This window comes from Bos javanicus, chromosome 2 (genome assembly GCF_032452875.1).
Source record: "Bos javanicus breed banteng chromosome 2, ARS-OSU_banteng_1.0, whole genome shotgun sequence".
Lineage (NCBI taxonomy): Eukaryota > Metazoa > Chordata > Mammalia > Artiodactyla > Bovidae > Bos > Bos javanicus.
The window spans coordinates 86,067,223-86,079,091 of NC_083869.1; the positions used below are offsets into that span (position 1 = coordinate 86,067,223).

The following is an 11,869-nucleotide window of genomic DNA, read 5'->3' on the forward strand; positions in this document are numbered from 1 at the left end:
AGATGATGCTTCACGCCCCTGCCCACATGCCTTGCCCCATGCACTTTTTCACCTGACTTCATAGTCCTGAGTAATATCCTTCTATATATAAACTGATAATCTAAGGATATACTGAGTAAAGTGAATGTTGGGAATGTGGAAAGTGCCTTGAGGAACAGCAGGAGAGAGATACTATAACAAGACTGCCTTATATCTGAACATATCATAAAGACTATATCAATAAATGGTTTGAAGTATAGTTGACCCTTTCACTGCTGCACGGGCTTTTCTCTAGTTGTGCTGCGTGGACTTATTGCGGTGGCTTCTCTTGTGCAGCTATAAGTTCTAGGGTGTTTTGGGCTTCAGTAGTTGTGGCCTGAGGGCTCAACAGTTGCAGTACAGAGGTTTAGCTACTCTGAGGCATGTAGGATCTTACCAGATTAGGGATCGAACGCATATCTCATGCATTGGCAGGCAAATTCTTAAACACTGAACCACCAGGGAAGCCCCAAAAGTTGATTTATTATTAAATTCTCAGAGCTGTGCAGCTAGTTGTGTTTCTTTTTGTTTGGGATCTTTATTTTTCCCAACATGGTATTTCTGAACTCATCTATTCTTAAATTGAATACCACATAATTTACTTCTTATAAATAGGTGAAAACAAAAAATGTAATTAAGCATTAAAACATTCTCTGAATGGATACCATGATCCAATTCTTCTATTTTTTCTCTCAAGAATGCAAAATAGACTTCTACATAAGAAAGGTATGTTAATATTTTAAAATTAAAGTTGTAACAGTATCAGGACACTGTCCAAAGAGTAAATCAAGTGCATAATTACATTTTATTAATTAAATCTAGGATTGTCTACTGAATTCCAATTTATTAAATCTATTGTGCCCTCGTAAATAAAACTGCTAAAAGTTAATCAACAAAGATTAACCATGTAGATTAATACATAGTTAACGTATTAACTTTAACTACAAAGATTAACTTGTAGCTATGTAACTTTTAAGCTACGGAGCTTTTTAAAAATACTAATTACCAATTTTAAGTGCTGCCAACTATAGCAACTTTAACAGGTACTTTTGTTTGTTCATGTAATTATTTTATTGTGCTTTGCATTTCCAAGCAGTTTTCCTGTTTTTGGTTGGCATTTTGGAACTTGGATTTCAAGTAAATTTCTAACATTCCCCAAAATGATAAATCTGTCTACTGTGTCTAAACTGTGCAAGCAACATGGCTTATGCCACAACAGCTTTCTTTCCTTTCACTTTGGGAGAGAAATTTAGCACTCCGGTAGAGTGTGCCCCCACGTCCAAGGAGTGGTGGCTGCGCAGGCGCAGGAGGGCTGAGAGGAGCTACTCCACGTTCAAGGTCAGGCGGGGCGGTGGTGAGGATATACCCCTCATCCAAGGTAAGGAGCAGCGGTTGCACATTGCTGGAGCAGCCATGAAGAGACATTCCACGTCCAAGGTAAGAGAAACCCAAGTAAGACGGTAGGTGTTGCGAGAGGGCATCAGAGGGCAGACACACAAACCATACTCACAAAAAACTAGCCAATGCAATCACACAAACCACAGCCTTGTCTAACTCAATGAAATTAAGCCATGTCCTGTGGGGCCACCCAAGACGGGTGGGTCATGGTGGAGAGGTCTGACAGAATGTGGTCCACTGGAGAAAGGAATGGCAAACCACTTCAGTATTCTTGCCTTCAAAACCCCATGAACAGTATGAAAAGGCAAAATGACAGGATACTGAAAGAGGAACTCCCCAGGTCGGTAGGTGCCCAATATGCTACTGGACATCAGTGGAGAAATAACTCCAGAAAGAATGAAGGGATGGAGTCAAAGCAAAAACAATACCCAGTTATGGATGTGACTGGTGACAGAAGCAAGGTCTGATGCTGTAAAGAGCAATATTGCACAGGAACCTGGAATGTTAGGTCCATGAATCAAGGCAAATTGGAAGTGGTCAAACAGGAGATGGCAAGAGTGAATGTCGACATTCTAGGAATCAGCGAACTAAAATGGACTGGAATGGGTGAATTTAACTCAGATGACCATTATATCTACTACTGTGAGAAGGAATCCCTTAGAAGAAATGGAGTAGCCATCATGGTCAACAAAAGAGTCCGAAATGCAGTACTTGGATGCAATCTCAAAAAGGACAGAATGATCTCTGTTCGTTTCCAAGGCAAACCATTCAATATCACAGTAATCCAAGTCTATGCCCCAACCAGTAATGCTGAAGAAGCTGAAGTTGAACGGTTCTATGAAGAGCTACAAGACCTTTTAGAACTAACACCCAAAAAAGATGTCCTTTTCATTATAGGGGACTGGAATGCAAAAGTAGGAAGTCACGAAACACCTGGAGTAACTGGCAAATTTGGCCTTGGAATACGGAATGAAGCAGGGCAAAGGCTAATAGAATTTTGCCAAGAAAATGCACTGGTTATAGCAAACACCCTCTTCCAACAACACAAGAGAAGACTCTACACATGGACATCACCAGATGGTCAACACCGAAATCAGATTGATTATATTCTTTGCAGCCAAAGATGGAGAAGCTCTATACAGTCAGCAAAAACAAGACCAGGAGCTGACTGTGGCTCAGATCATGAACTCCCTATTGACAAATTCAGACTTAAATTGAAGAAAGTCGGGAAAACCACTAGACCATTCAGGTATAACCTAAATCAAATCCCTTATGATTATACAGTGGAAGTGAGAAATAGATTTAAGGGACTAGATCTGATAGAGTGCCTGATGAACTACGGATGGAGGTTCATGACATTGTACAGGAGACAGGGATCAAGACCATCCCCATGGAAAAGAAATGCAAAAAAGCAAAATGGCTGTCTGAGGAGGCCTTAAAAATAGCTGTGAAAAGAAGAGAAGCGAAAGGCAAAGGAGAAAAGGAAAGATATAAGCATCTGAATGCAGAGTTCTAAAGAATAGCACCCACTCCAGTACTCTTGCTTGGAAAATCCCATGGACGGAGGAGCCTGTTAGGCTGCAATCCATGGGGTCGCTAACAGTTGGACATGACTGAGCGACTTCACTTTCACTTTTCACTTTCATGCATTGGAGAAGGAAATGGCAGCCCACTCCAGTGTTCTTGCCTGGAGAATCCCAGGGATGGGGGAGCCTGGTGGGCTGCCGTCCATGGGGTCGCACAGAGTCGGAAACGACTGAAGTGACTTAGCATAGCAAAGAATAGCAAGGAGAGATAAGAAAGCCTTCCTCAGCGATAAATGCAAAGAAATAGAGGAAAACAACAGAATGGGAAAGACTAGAGATCTCTTCAAGAAAATTAGAGATACCAAGGGAACATTTCATGCAAAGATGGGCTCGATAAAGGACAGAAATGGTATGGACATAACAGAAGCAGAAGATATTAAGAAGAGGTGGCAAGAATACACAGAAGAACTGTACAAAAAAGATCTTCACGACCAAGATAATCATGATGGTGTGATCACTCATCTAGAGCCTGACATCTGGAATGTGAAGTCAAGTGGGCCTTAGAAAGCATCACTATGAACAAAGCTAGTGGAGGTGATGGAATTCCAGTTGAGCTATTTCAAATCCTGGAAGATAATGCTGTGAAAGTGCTGCACTCAATATGCCAGCAAATTTGGAAAACCCAGCAGTGGCCACAGGACTGGAAAAGATCAGTTTTCATTCCAACCCCAAAGAAAGGCAATGCCAAAGAATGCTCAAACTACCACACAATTGCACTCATCTCACACGCTAGTAAAGTAATGCTCAAAATTCTCCAAGCCAAGCTTCAGCAATACATGAACCATGAACTTCCAGATGTTCAAGCTGGTTTTAGAAAAGGCAGAGGAACCAGAGATCAAATTGCCAACATCTGCTGGATCATGGAAAAAGCAAGAGAGTTCCAGAAAAACATCTATTTCTGCTTTATTGACTATGCCAAAGCCTTTGACTGTGTGGATCAGAATAAACTGTGGAAAATTCTGAAAGAGATGGGAATACCAGACCACCTGACCTGTTTCTTGAGAAACCTATATGCAGGTCAGGAAGCAACAGTTAGAACTGGACATGGAACAACAGACTGGTTCCAAATAGGAAAAGGAGTACGTCAAGGCTGTATATTGTCACCCTGCTTATTTAACTTATATGCAGAGTACATCATGAGAAATGCTGGGCTGGAAGAAGCACAAGCTGGAATCAAGATTGCTGGGAGAAATATCAATAACCTCAGATATGCAGATGACACCACCATTATGGCAGAAAGTGAAGAAGAACTAAAGAACCTCTTGTTGAAAGTGAAAGAGGAGAGTGAAAAAGTTGGCTTAAAGCTCAACATGCAGAAAACGAAGATCATGGCATGTGGTCCCATCACTTCATGGGAAATAGATGGGGAAACAGTGTCAGACTTTATTTTTGGGGCTCCAAAATCACTGCAGATTCTGATTGCAGCCATGAAATTAAGATGCTTGCTCCTTGGAAGGAAAGTTATGACCAACCTAGATAGCATATTCAAAAGCAGAGACATCACTTTGCCAACAAAGGTCTGTCTAGTCAAGGCTATGGTTTTTCCAGTGGTCATATATGGATGTGAAAGTTGGACTGTGAAGAAAGCTGAGCGCTGAAGAATTGATGCTTTTTAACTGTGGTGTTGAAAATGACTCTTGAGAGTCCCTTGGACTACAAGGAGGTCCAACCAGTCCATTCTAAAGGAGATCAGTCCTGGGTGTTCTTTGGAAGGAATGATGCTAAAGCTGAAACTCCAATACCTTGGCCACCTCATACGAAGAGTTGACTCACTGTAAAAGACTCTGATGCTGGGAGGAATTGGGGGCAGGAGGAGAAGGGGACGACAGAGGATGAGATGGCTGGATGGCATCACCGTCTCGATGGACATGAGTTTGGGTGAACTCTGGGAGTTGGTGATGGACAGGGAGGCCTGGCGTGCTGCAATTCAGGGGGTTGTAAAGAGTCGGACACGACGGAGAGACTGAACTGAACTGAACTGAACAGAAGTGACCATGTGGTCAGCCCCCAATAAAAGTCTTGACACTGCACTGAATCTCTGATTCTCAGCTTCTCTCAGTTCAGTTCAGTCACTCAGTCATGTCTGACTCTTTGCAACCCCTTAGACTGCAGCACGCCAGGCCTCCCTGTCCATCACCAACTCCTGGAACTTACCCAAACTTATGTCCATTGAGTCGGTGATGCCATCCAACCATCTCATCCTCTGTCATCCCCTTCTCTTCCTGCCTTCAATCTTTCCCAGTATCAGGGTCTTTTCAAATGAGTCAGTTCTTTGCATCACGTGGCCAAAGTACTGGAGTTTCAGCTTCTGCATCAGTCCTTCCAATGAATACTCAGGACTGATTTCCTTTAGGATGGACTGGTTGGATCTCCTTGCAGTCCAAGGAACTCTCAAGAGTCTTCTCTAACATCACAGTTCAAAAGCATCAAGTAGTTGGCAACATTTCACACATGTTGTCAGAAATTGTATCACCTAAGTTCTCCAATCTCTGTTTAACAACGTCTTTATATTAAATTTCCTGTTAAAAATAACTAGTATAATTTAACTGATTGGTTCCTAACACAACCATATCAGTAAGGACAAACTGTCCAGTTAATCTCCTTTGACAGTCGATTTTTATTGGAAACTAACACCTATAATTACACTAATCTCTCATTCAGTAATTCAGTTCTGATTTACTCAAGGAAGATGTTCTTTCAACCAAAATTTTCTCAAAGATAATCCCTGTAAGAGATCATTGAGAGTGCTGGGAAGATTATGCTACTGATCAAAAAGGTCCCAGTAATGAGATTACATTAACTTTGAAACCTTGTTTTATTTATTTCAGGGAAGAAATATTTACAAGTGATGTTTAAAAATTTTAAAGTCTTAATCTGTGGTTAAAATTCATCCTGTATTTGTTTTGACCAAAGTGTTGCTTAAAAATAGTATTAATACAAAGTCATAGCCATGCCTATTTATCTGAAGCCTTTATGGTTCTGTTCAATCTATATTAAGGGTTCTGAAGTAAGCAAAAGGTCAAAGCATATTTCTACATAGAAGTGAATCAGGAAAATGTCACTTGTAAAGATGGATAAAGAAGATGTGGTACATATATACAATGGAATATTAGTGAGCTATTAAAAAGAATAAAATAATGCTATTTGTAGCAATATGGATGGACCTAGAGACTGTCATACTGAGTGAAGTTAGAGAAGAAATACCATTGTATGGCATCCCTTATATGTGTAATCTAAAAAGAAATGATACAAATGAAGTTACTTACAAAACAGAAACAGACAAAGACTTTGAGAATGAGCTTATGGTTATGGGGAAGAGGGGAAGGAAGGGAGAAAGGATAGTTAGGGAGTTTGGGGTGGGCTTGTACACTGTGCTATATTTAAAATGGATAATCAACAAGGATTTACTGTATAGCACATGGAATTCTGCTCAACATTATGTGGCAGCCTGGATGGGAGGGAAGGTTAGGGGAGAATGGATACATGTATATGTATGGCTAAGTCCCTTAATTGTTCACCTGAAAGTATCACAAAACTGTCTGTTAACCAGCTATACCCCAATACAAAACAAAAAGTTAAAAAACTAAAAAAAGTTAAAAACATACACATGTATATGTGAGTGTGTGTGTGTGTACAGATACAGAAATATTCAGAGATTTCAAACATCCAGAAAAACTAGATACAATACTATTACAAATTCCTAATTACACTTATCCAGTCCAATAATTATCAACAAATGATCAATTTTGTTTTATATACTCTATTCCTCTACCCTCACTGGATCATTTCAAAGTAAAGCACAAACATATTTTACCTCTAATCTTCAGTATGAATCTTTACTAAAGTAGGTATTTCAGTGAATTTCCCAGTCTTGTATGTTTCTTTAATATTTGGTTTGTTCAAAACAAAATGTAAATAATGCCTCTTAAATCTTATAAGTCTACAACAACCCCCCTACCCCCAATCTTCGTAATTTGACATTTATTTGAAGAAATTGGGTCATCCGTCCTACAGAATTTCCCATATTCCGTATTTGGCAGATTGTAGGGTATCATTTAACATGTTCTTCTATCCCCCATTTAAACTGGCATATCCACAAGCTTGACCAGATTCATCTTCAATTATTTTGGCGATAACATGTAATAGGTGGTGGTGTATCAGATATATTTTTGGCAGCGTAGTTGGTTTGAATTCTGAATTACTGCTTCCCACAGATCTCTGCTGAGTTTTAATATACTACAGATCTTTTCCTATCGTCAAAACAAATTTTTTTTTGCCTACAATATATGGAAGCACCATCATCTACTAAAACTGAACCAGAGTTTCTTATCACCTTTAAGCTTCTGACATATAACTCTATCCTTTGCTAAGAAGTCAGCTGAGTACCATACACTGTCATCTGTCACAAAGATTCCTTTATTTGCCTTAAACAAAATCTTGGGAGAAGTGCAGAGGAGAATGATTCAATTGAATGAGCCAATTCAGTAGATATTTTCTTATGTCTGAGAAGAGTTCTATGAGAAAATGTTTGGTGAATTTAACAAAAGAAACCTTTCTATTAGATTCATGAGTAAATCATGTATTATGTTGAAAAATACATTTAATAGGCCATTTAGGAAGATCCCCTGGAGAAGGAAATGGCAACTCACTCCAGTATCCTTCCCTGAAGAATCCCATGGACAGAGGAGCCTGGTAGGCTACAGTCCACAGGGTCGCCAAGAGTCAGACACTACTGAACGACTTCACTTTCACTTTAGTTTTAACAATGGGCTTTCGAGGTAGCTCTAGTGGTAAAGAACCCACCTGCCAATGTAGGAAATGTAAGAGATGTGGGTTTGATCCCTGGGTCAGGAAGATCCCCTGGAGGGGGGCACAGCAACCTAGTATATCTAGTATATTCTTGCCTGAAGAATCCCATACAGGAAACTGGTGGGCTATGGCCCACAGGGTCACAGAACTGGACATGACTGAAACGACTTAGCACGCGCGCACACAGACTAGTGTAGGATGCAGCAACAGAACCACCTCAATCAACAATTACATCCTGTGTTGAACTGAAAACTGCTTGACATACTCTGTAGCTCGGGATCTGAACTCACACCACAAAGCATCTAGTAAGGGGTAACTGCAAGGAAGGACCTACAAAACTTTCTAGAACTAACACAAAAAAAACATGTCCTTTTCATCAGAGGAGACTGGAATGCAAAAGTAGACAGTCAAAAGATACTTGGAGTAATGGGCAAGTTTGACTTTGGAGTACAAAATGAAGCAGGGCAAAGGCTAACAGAGTTTTGCAAGAGAATGCACTGGTCATAGCAAACACCCTCTTCCAACAACACAAGAGACGACTCTACACATGGACATCACAGATGGTCAATACTAAAATCAGATTGATTATATTCTTTACTGTTGAAGATGGGGACACTCTATACAGCCAGGAAAAAAAAGACTGGGAGCTGACTGTGGTTCAGATCATGAACTCCTAATCACCAAAGTCAGACTTTAATTGAACAAAGTGGGGAAAACCACTAGGCCATTCAGATATGACCTACATCAAATCCCTTACAATTATACAGTGGAAGTGACAAAAAGATTCAAGGGATTAGATCTGATAGAGTGCCTGAAGAATTATGGACGGAGATTCGTGACATTGTACAGGAGGCAGGGATCAAGACCATCCCCAAGAAGAAGAAAGGCAAAATGGTTGTCTGAGGAGGCCTTAATGAATAGCTGAGAAAAGAAGAGAAGTGAAAGGCAAAGGAGAAAAAGAAAGATACACCCATTTGAATGCAGAGTTCCAAAGAATAGCAAGGGGAGATAAGAAAGTCTTCCTACTAAAGTGATCATTGCAAAGAAATAGAGGAAAACAACAGAATGCAAAAAACAAGATCTCTTCAAGAAAATTAGAGATACTAAGGGAATATTTCATGCAAAGATGGGTACTATAAAGGACACAAATGTTATAGACCTAATAGAAGCAGAAGATATTAAGAGGGGGCAAGAATACACAGAAGAATTATACAAAAAAGATATTAATGACTCAGATAACCACAATGGTGTAATCACTCACTTAGAGCCAGACATCCTGGAGTTTACAGTCAAGTGGGCCTTAGGAAACACCACTATGAACAAAAATAGCAGAGGTGATGGAATTCCAGCTGAGCTATTTCAAATCATCTTTTAAGATGATCCAGTTAAAGTGCTGCACTCAATATGCCAGCAAATTTGGAAAACTCAGCCACAGGACTGGAAAAGGTCAGTTTTCATTTCAATCCCAAAGAAAGGCGATGCCAAACAATGTTCAAACTACCGCACAATTGCACTCATTTCACATACTAGCAAAGTAATGCTCAAAATTCTCCAAGCTAGGCTTCAACAGTATGTGAACTGAGAACTCCCAGATGTTTAAGTTAGACTTAGAAAAGGCAGAGCAACCAGAGATCAAATTGCCAACATCTGGTAGATCATAGAAAAAGCTAGAGAATTCCAGAAAGATATCTATTTCTGCTTCACTGATGATAAAGCCTTTGTGCAGATTACAACAAAGTGTGGAAAATTCTTAAAGAGATGGGAGTACTTGACCACCTTATCTGCCTCTTGAGAAACCTGTATGCAGGTCAAGAAGCAATAGTTAGAACCAGACATGAACAACAGACTGGTTCCAAATTGGGAAAGGTGTATGTCAAGGCTGAATATTGTCACCCTGCTTATTTAACTTACAGGCAGAGTACATCATGCAAAATGCTGGGCTAGATGCAGCACAAGCATCTAGCTGGAATCAAGATTGCTGGGAGAAGTATCAGTAACGTCAGCAATGCAGATGACACCACACTTAGGGCAAAAAGCGAAGAGGAACTAATGAGTCCCTTGATGAAAGTGAAAGTGGAGAGTGAAGAAGCTGGCTTAAAACTCAATATTAAGAAAACTAAGATCATGGCATCTGGTCCCATTACTCCTTGGCAAATAGATGGGAAAGCATTGCAAACAGTGACAGAATTTATTTTCCTGGGCTCCAAGATCACTACAGATGATGACTACAGCCATGACATTAAAAGATGCTTGCTCATTGGAAGAAAAGTTATGACCAACTTAGACAGCATATTAAAAAGAAGAAACATTACTTTGCCAACAAAGGTCCATGTAGTCAAAGCTATAGTTTTCCAGAAGTCATGTATGGGTGTGAAGGTTGAACCATAAAGAAGATTGAGTGCCGAAGAACTGCTGCTTTTGAAGTGTGTATTGGAGAAGACTCTTGAGAGTCCCTTGCATTGCAAGATCAAACTAGTCAATCCTAAAGGAAATCAACCTTGACTATTCATTGGAGGGACTGATGCTGAAGCTGAAATTCCAATACTTTGACATCCTGATGCGAAGAGCCAACTCATTAGAAAAGACTCTGATGCTGGGAAAGATTGAAGGCAGGAGGAAAAGGGGACAGAGGACGGGAGGACAGAGGACGGGATGTCAGAGGATGAGATGGTTGGATGGCATCACTGACTCAATGGACATGACTCTGATCAAGCTCCAGGAGATGGTGAAGAACACAGAAGCCTGGCATGCTGCAGTCCATGGTGTCCACAGAGTCAGACACAACTGAACGACTGAATAACAACAGCTTCAATGAACAAAGCAAGAGTAGAAAATAATAATCATACAGATACACAAAAGCTGGAATATTTATGTTAATGTAAATCAGATCAAGTCATCTCAAATGACTTCCCTTTACACTTAGAATAAAATCCAAAGATGGCACCATGGCCTCCCAGATACTATGAAAAAGCCCTCACTACCTCTGACCTCATTTTCTACCACTCTCACCCTCACTGACTGTAATACAAAGCCCTTGCTTCTCATAAAACAGGGCAAGACTGTTTCTGTCTGAGGCCTTTGCACTTGCTGTTCCCTTCCCAAATATTCACATAGTTCACCTCCTAACTTCATTTAAGCCCGTTCATTATCACCTTCTCAGAGGCCCACCTGACCACTTTATATAAAACAGCACCCCACTTTAGCCCTCTCCATCTGCTTTTCATACTTTTTCCTACAGCATATGATTATCTGACACTGTATTAATTGAATGAAAATTTATTTCCCCTACTCTAGATTAGAACCTCTATGATAGTAGGCTTTTGTTCATTTATCCAGCACCTAAAACAGTGGAGAGTGAGTGCTCAATAACTATGTTTATTTCATTTAGTCAGCTACAATTTCTCAAAACTGTGTGCAGTTAAGTATTGACAGTATGGCTATCCTCACTTTACAGTTCACAAGAAACTATGGCATATAAAAGTTAAATAAGGACCTAGGAACAAACAAAGCGAGAACAAATGTCAAGACTAGATGAATGATTCCTCAAATGGGTGAATGGAAGCAAAATCCGAATGGAAGCAAAATTTGGGCTGAGGGAAACCCAAACCATACATGAACACCCGTTAAAATGTTGGCCACACAGAAAGAAGGCAAACAGAACCGAGTCTCTTCTCTAAGGCCATAACCTTATTATATTGCCCTCATAACAACCTCACGGGGTAAAGACAGCAGGTACATTCATTAACAGCAAGACTGACGCCACACTTCGCAGACGGCAGGGGTGGCAGGTCCAGCCCAGCACTCACCGGTTCGTACAGTTACATAATCGATACTCAGAACCTCGGGCTTCCTCCCGCCCCTGCGCTGGGCTCACGTGGCTAGCCTCGCGACCGGAAGCAGCCTCAAGACAACCACGGCGGTTGGTGGATCGAGGAACAGTTCCTGAGCTGGAGCAGGGGTGAGCGGTCACGGTAATTCTTACGTCAGAGCGCGGCGGGAACTGAACACCCGCCGGCCTAGAGGGATTCGTCCACCCGGCTCTGCGGTCCCTCTGATTG

General features: G+C 40.7%; 1 protein-coding gene across 5 annotated transcripts in view; it reads right to left on the reverse strand.

Moving 5' to 3' along the window:
* The window catches only part of SF3B1 (splicing factor 3b subunit 1), a 60,866-nt gene extending 49,008 nt beyond the window's left edge, over positions 1-11,858 (reverse strand). For 4 of the 5 annotated variants that reach the window (XM_061380632.1, XM_061380627.1, XM_061380644.1 and 1 more), the window contains exon 1: positions 11,618-11,740. The gene's annotated coding sequence lies outside the window, so the exon portion shown is untranslated. Of the gene's footprint in view, positions 1-11,617 lie in introns of all 5 variants that reach the window. The other variant, XM_061380607.1, reaches the window with a different exon arrangement.
* Between the last annotated feature and the right edge of the window lie 11 nt (positions 11,859-11,869).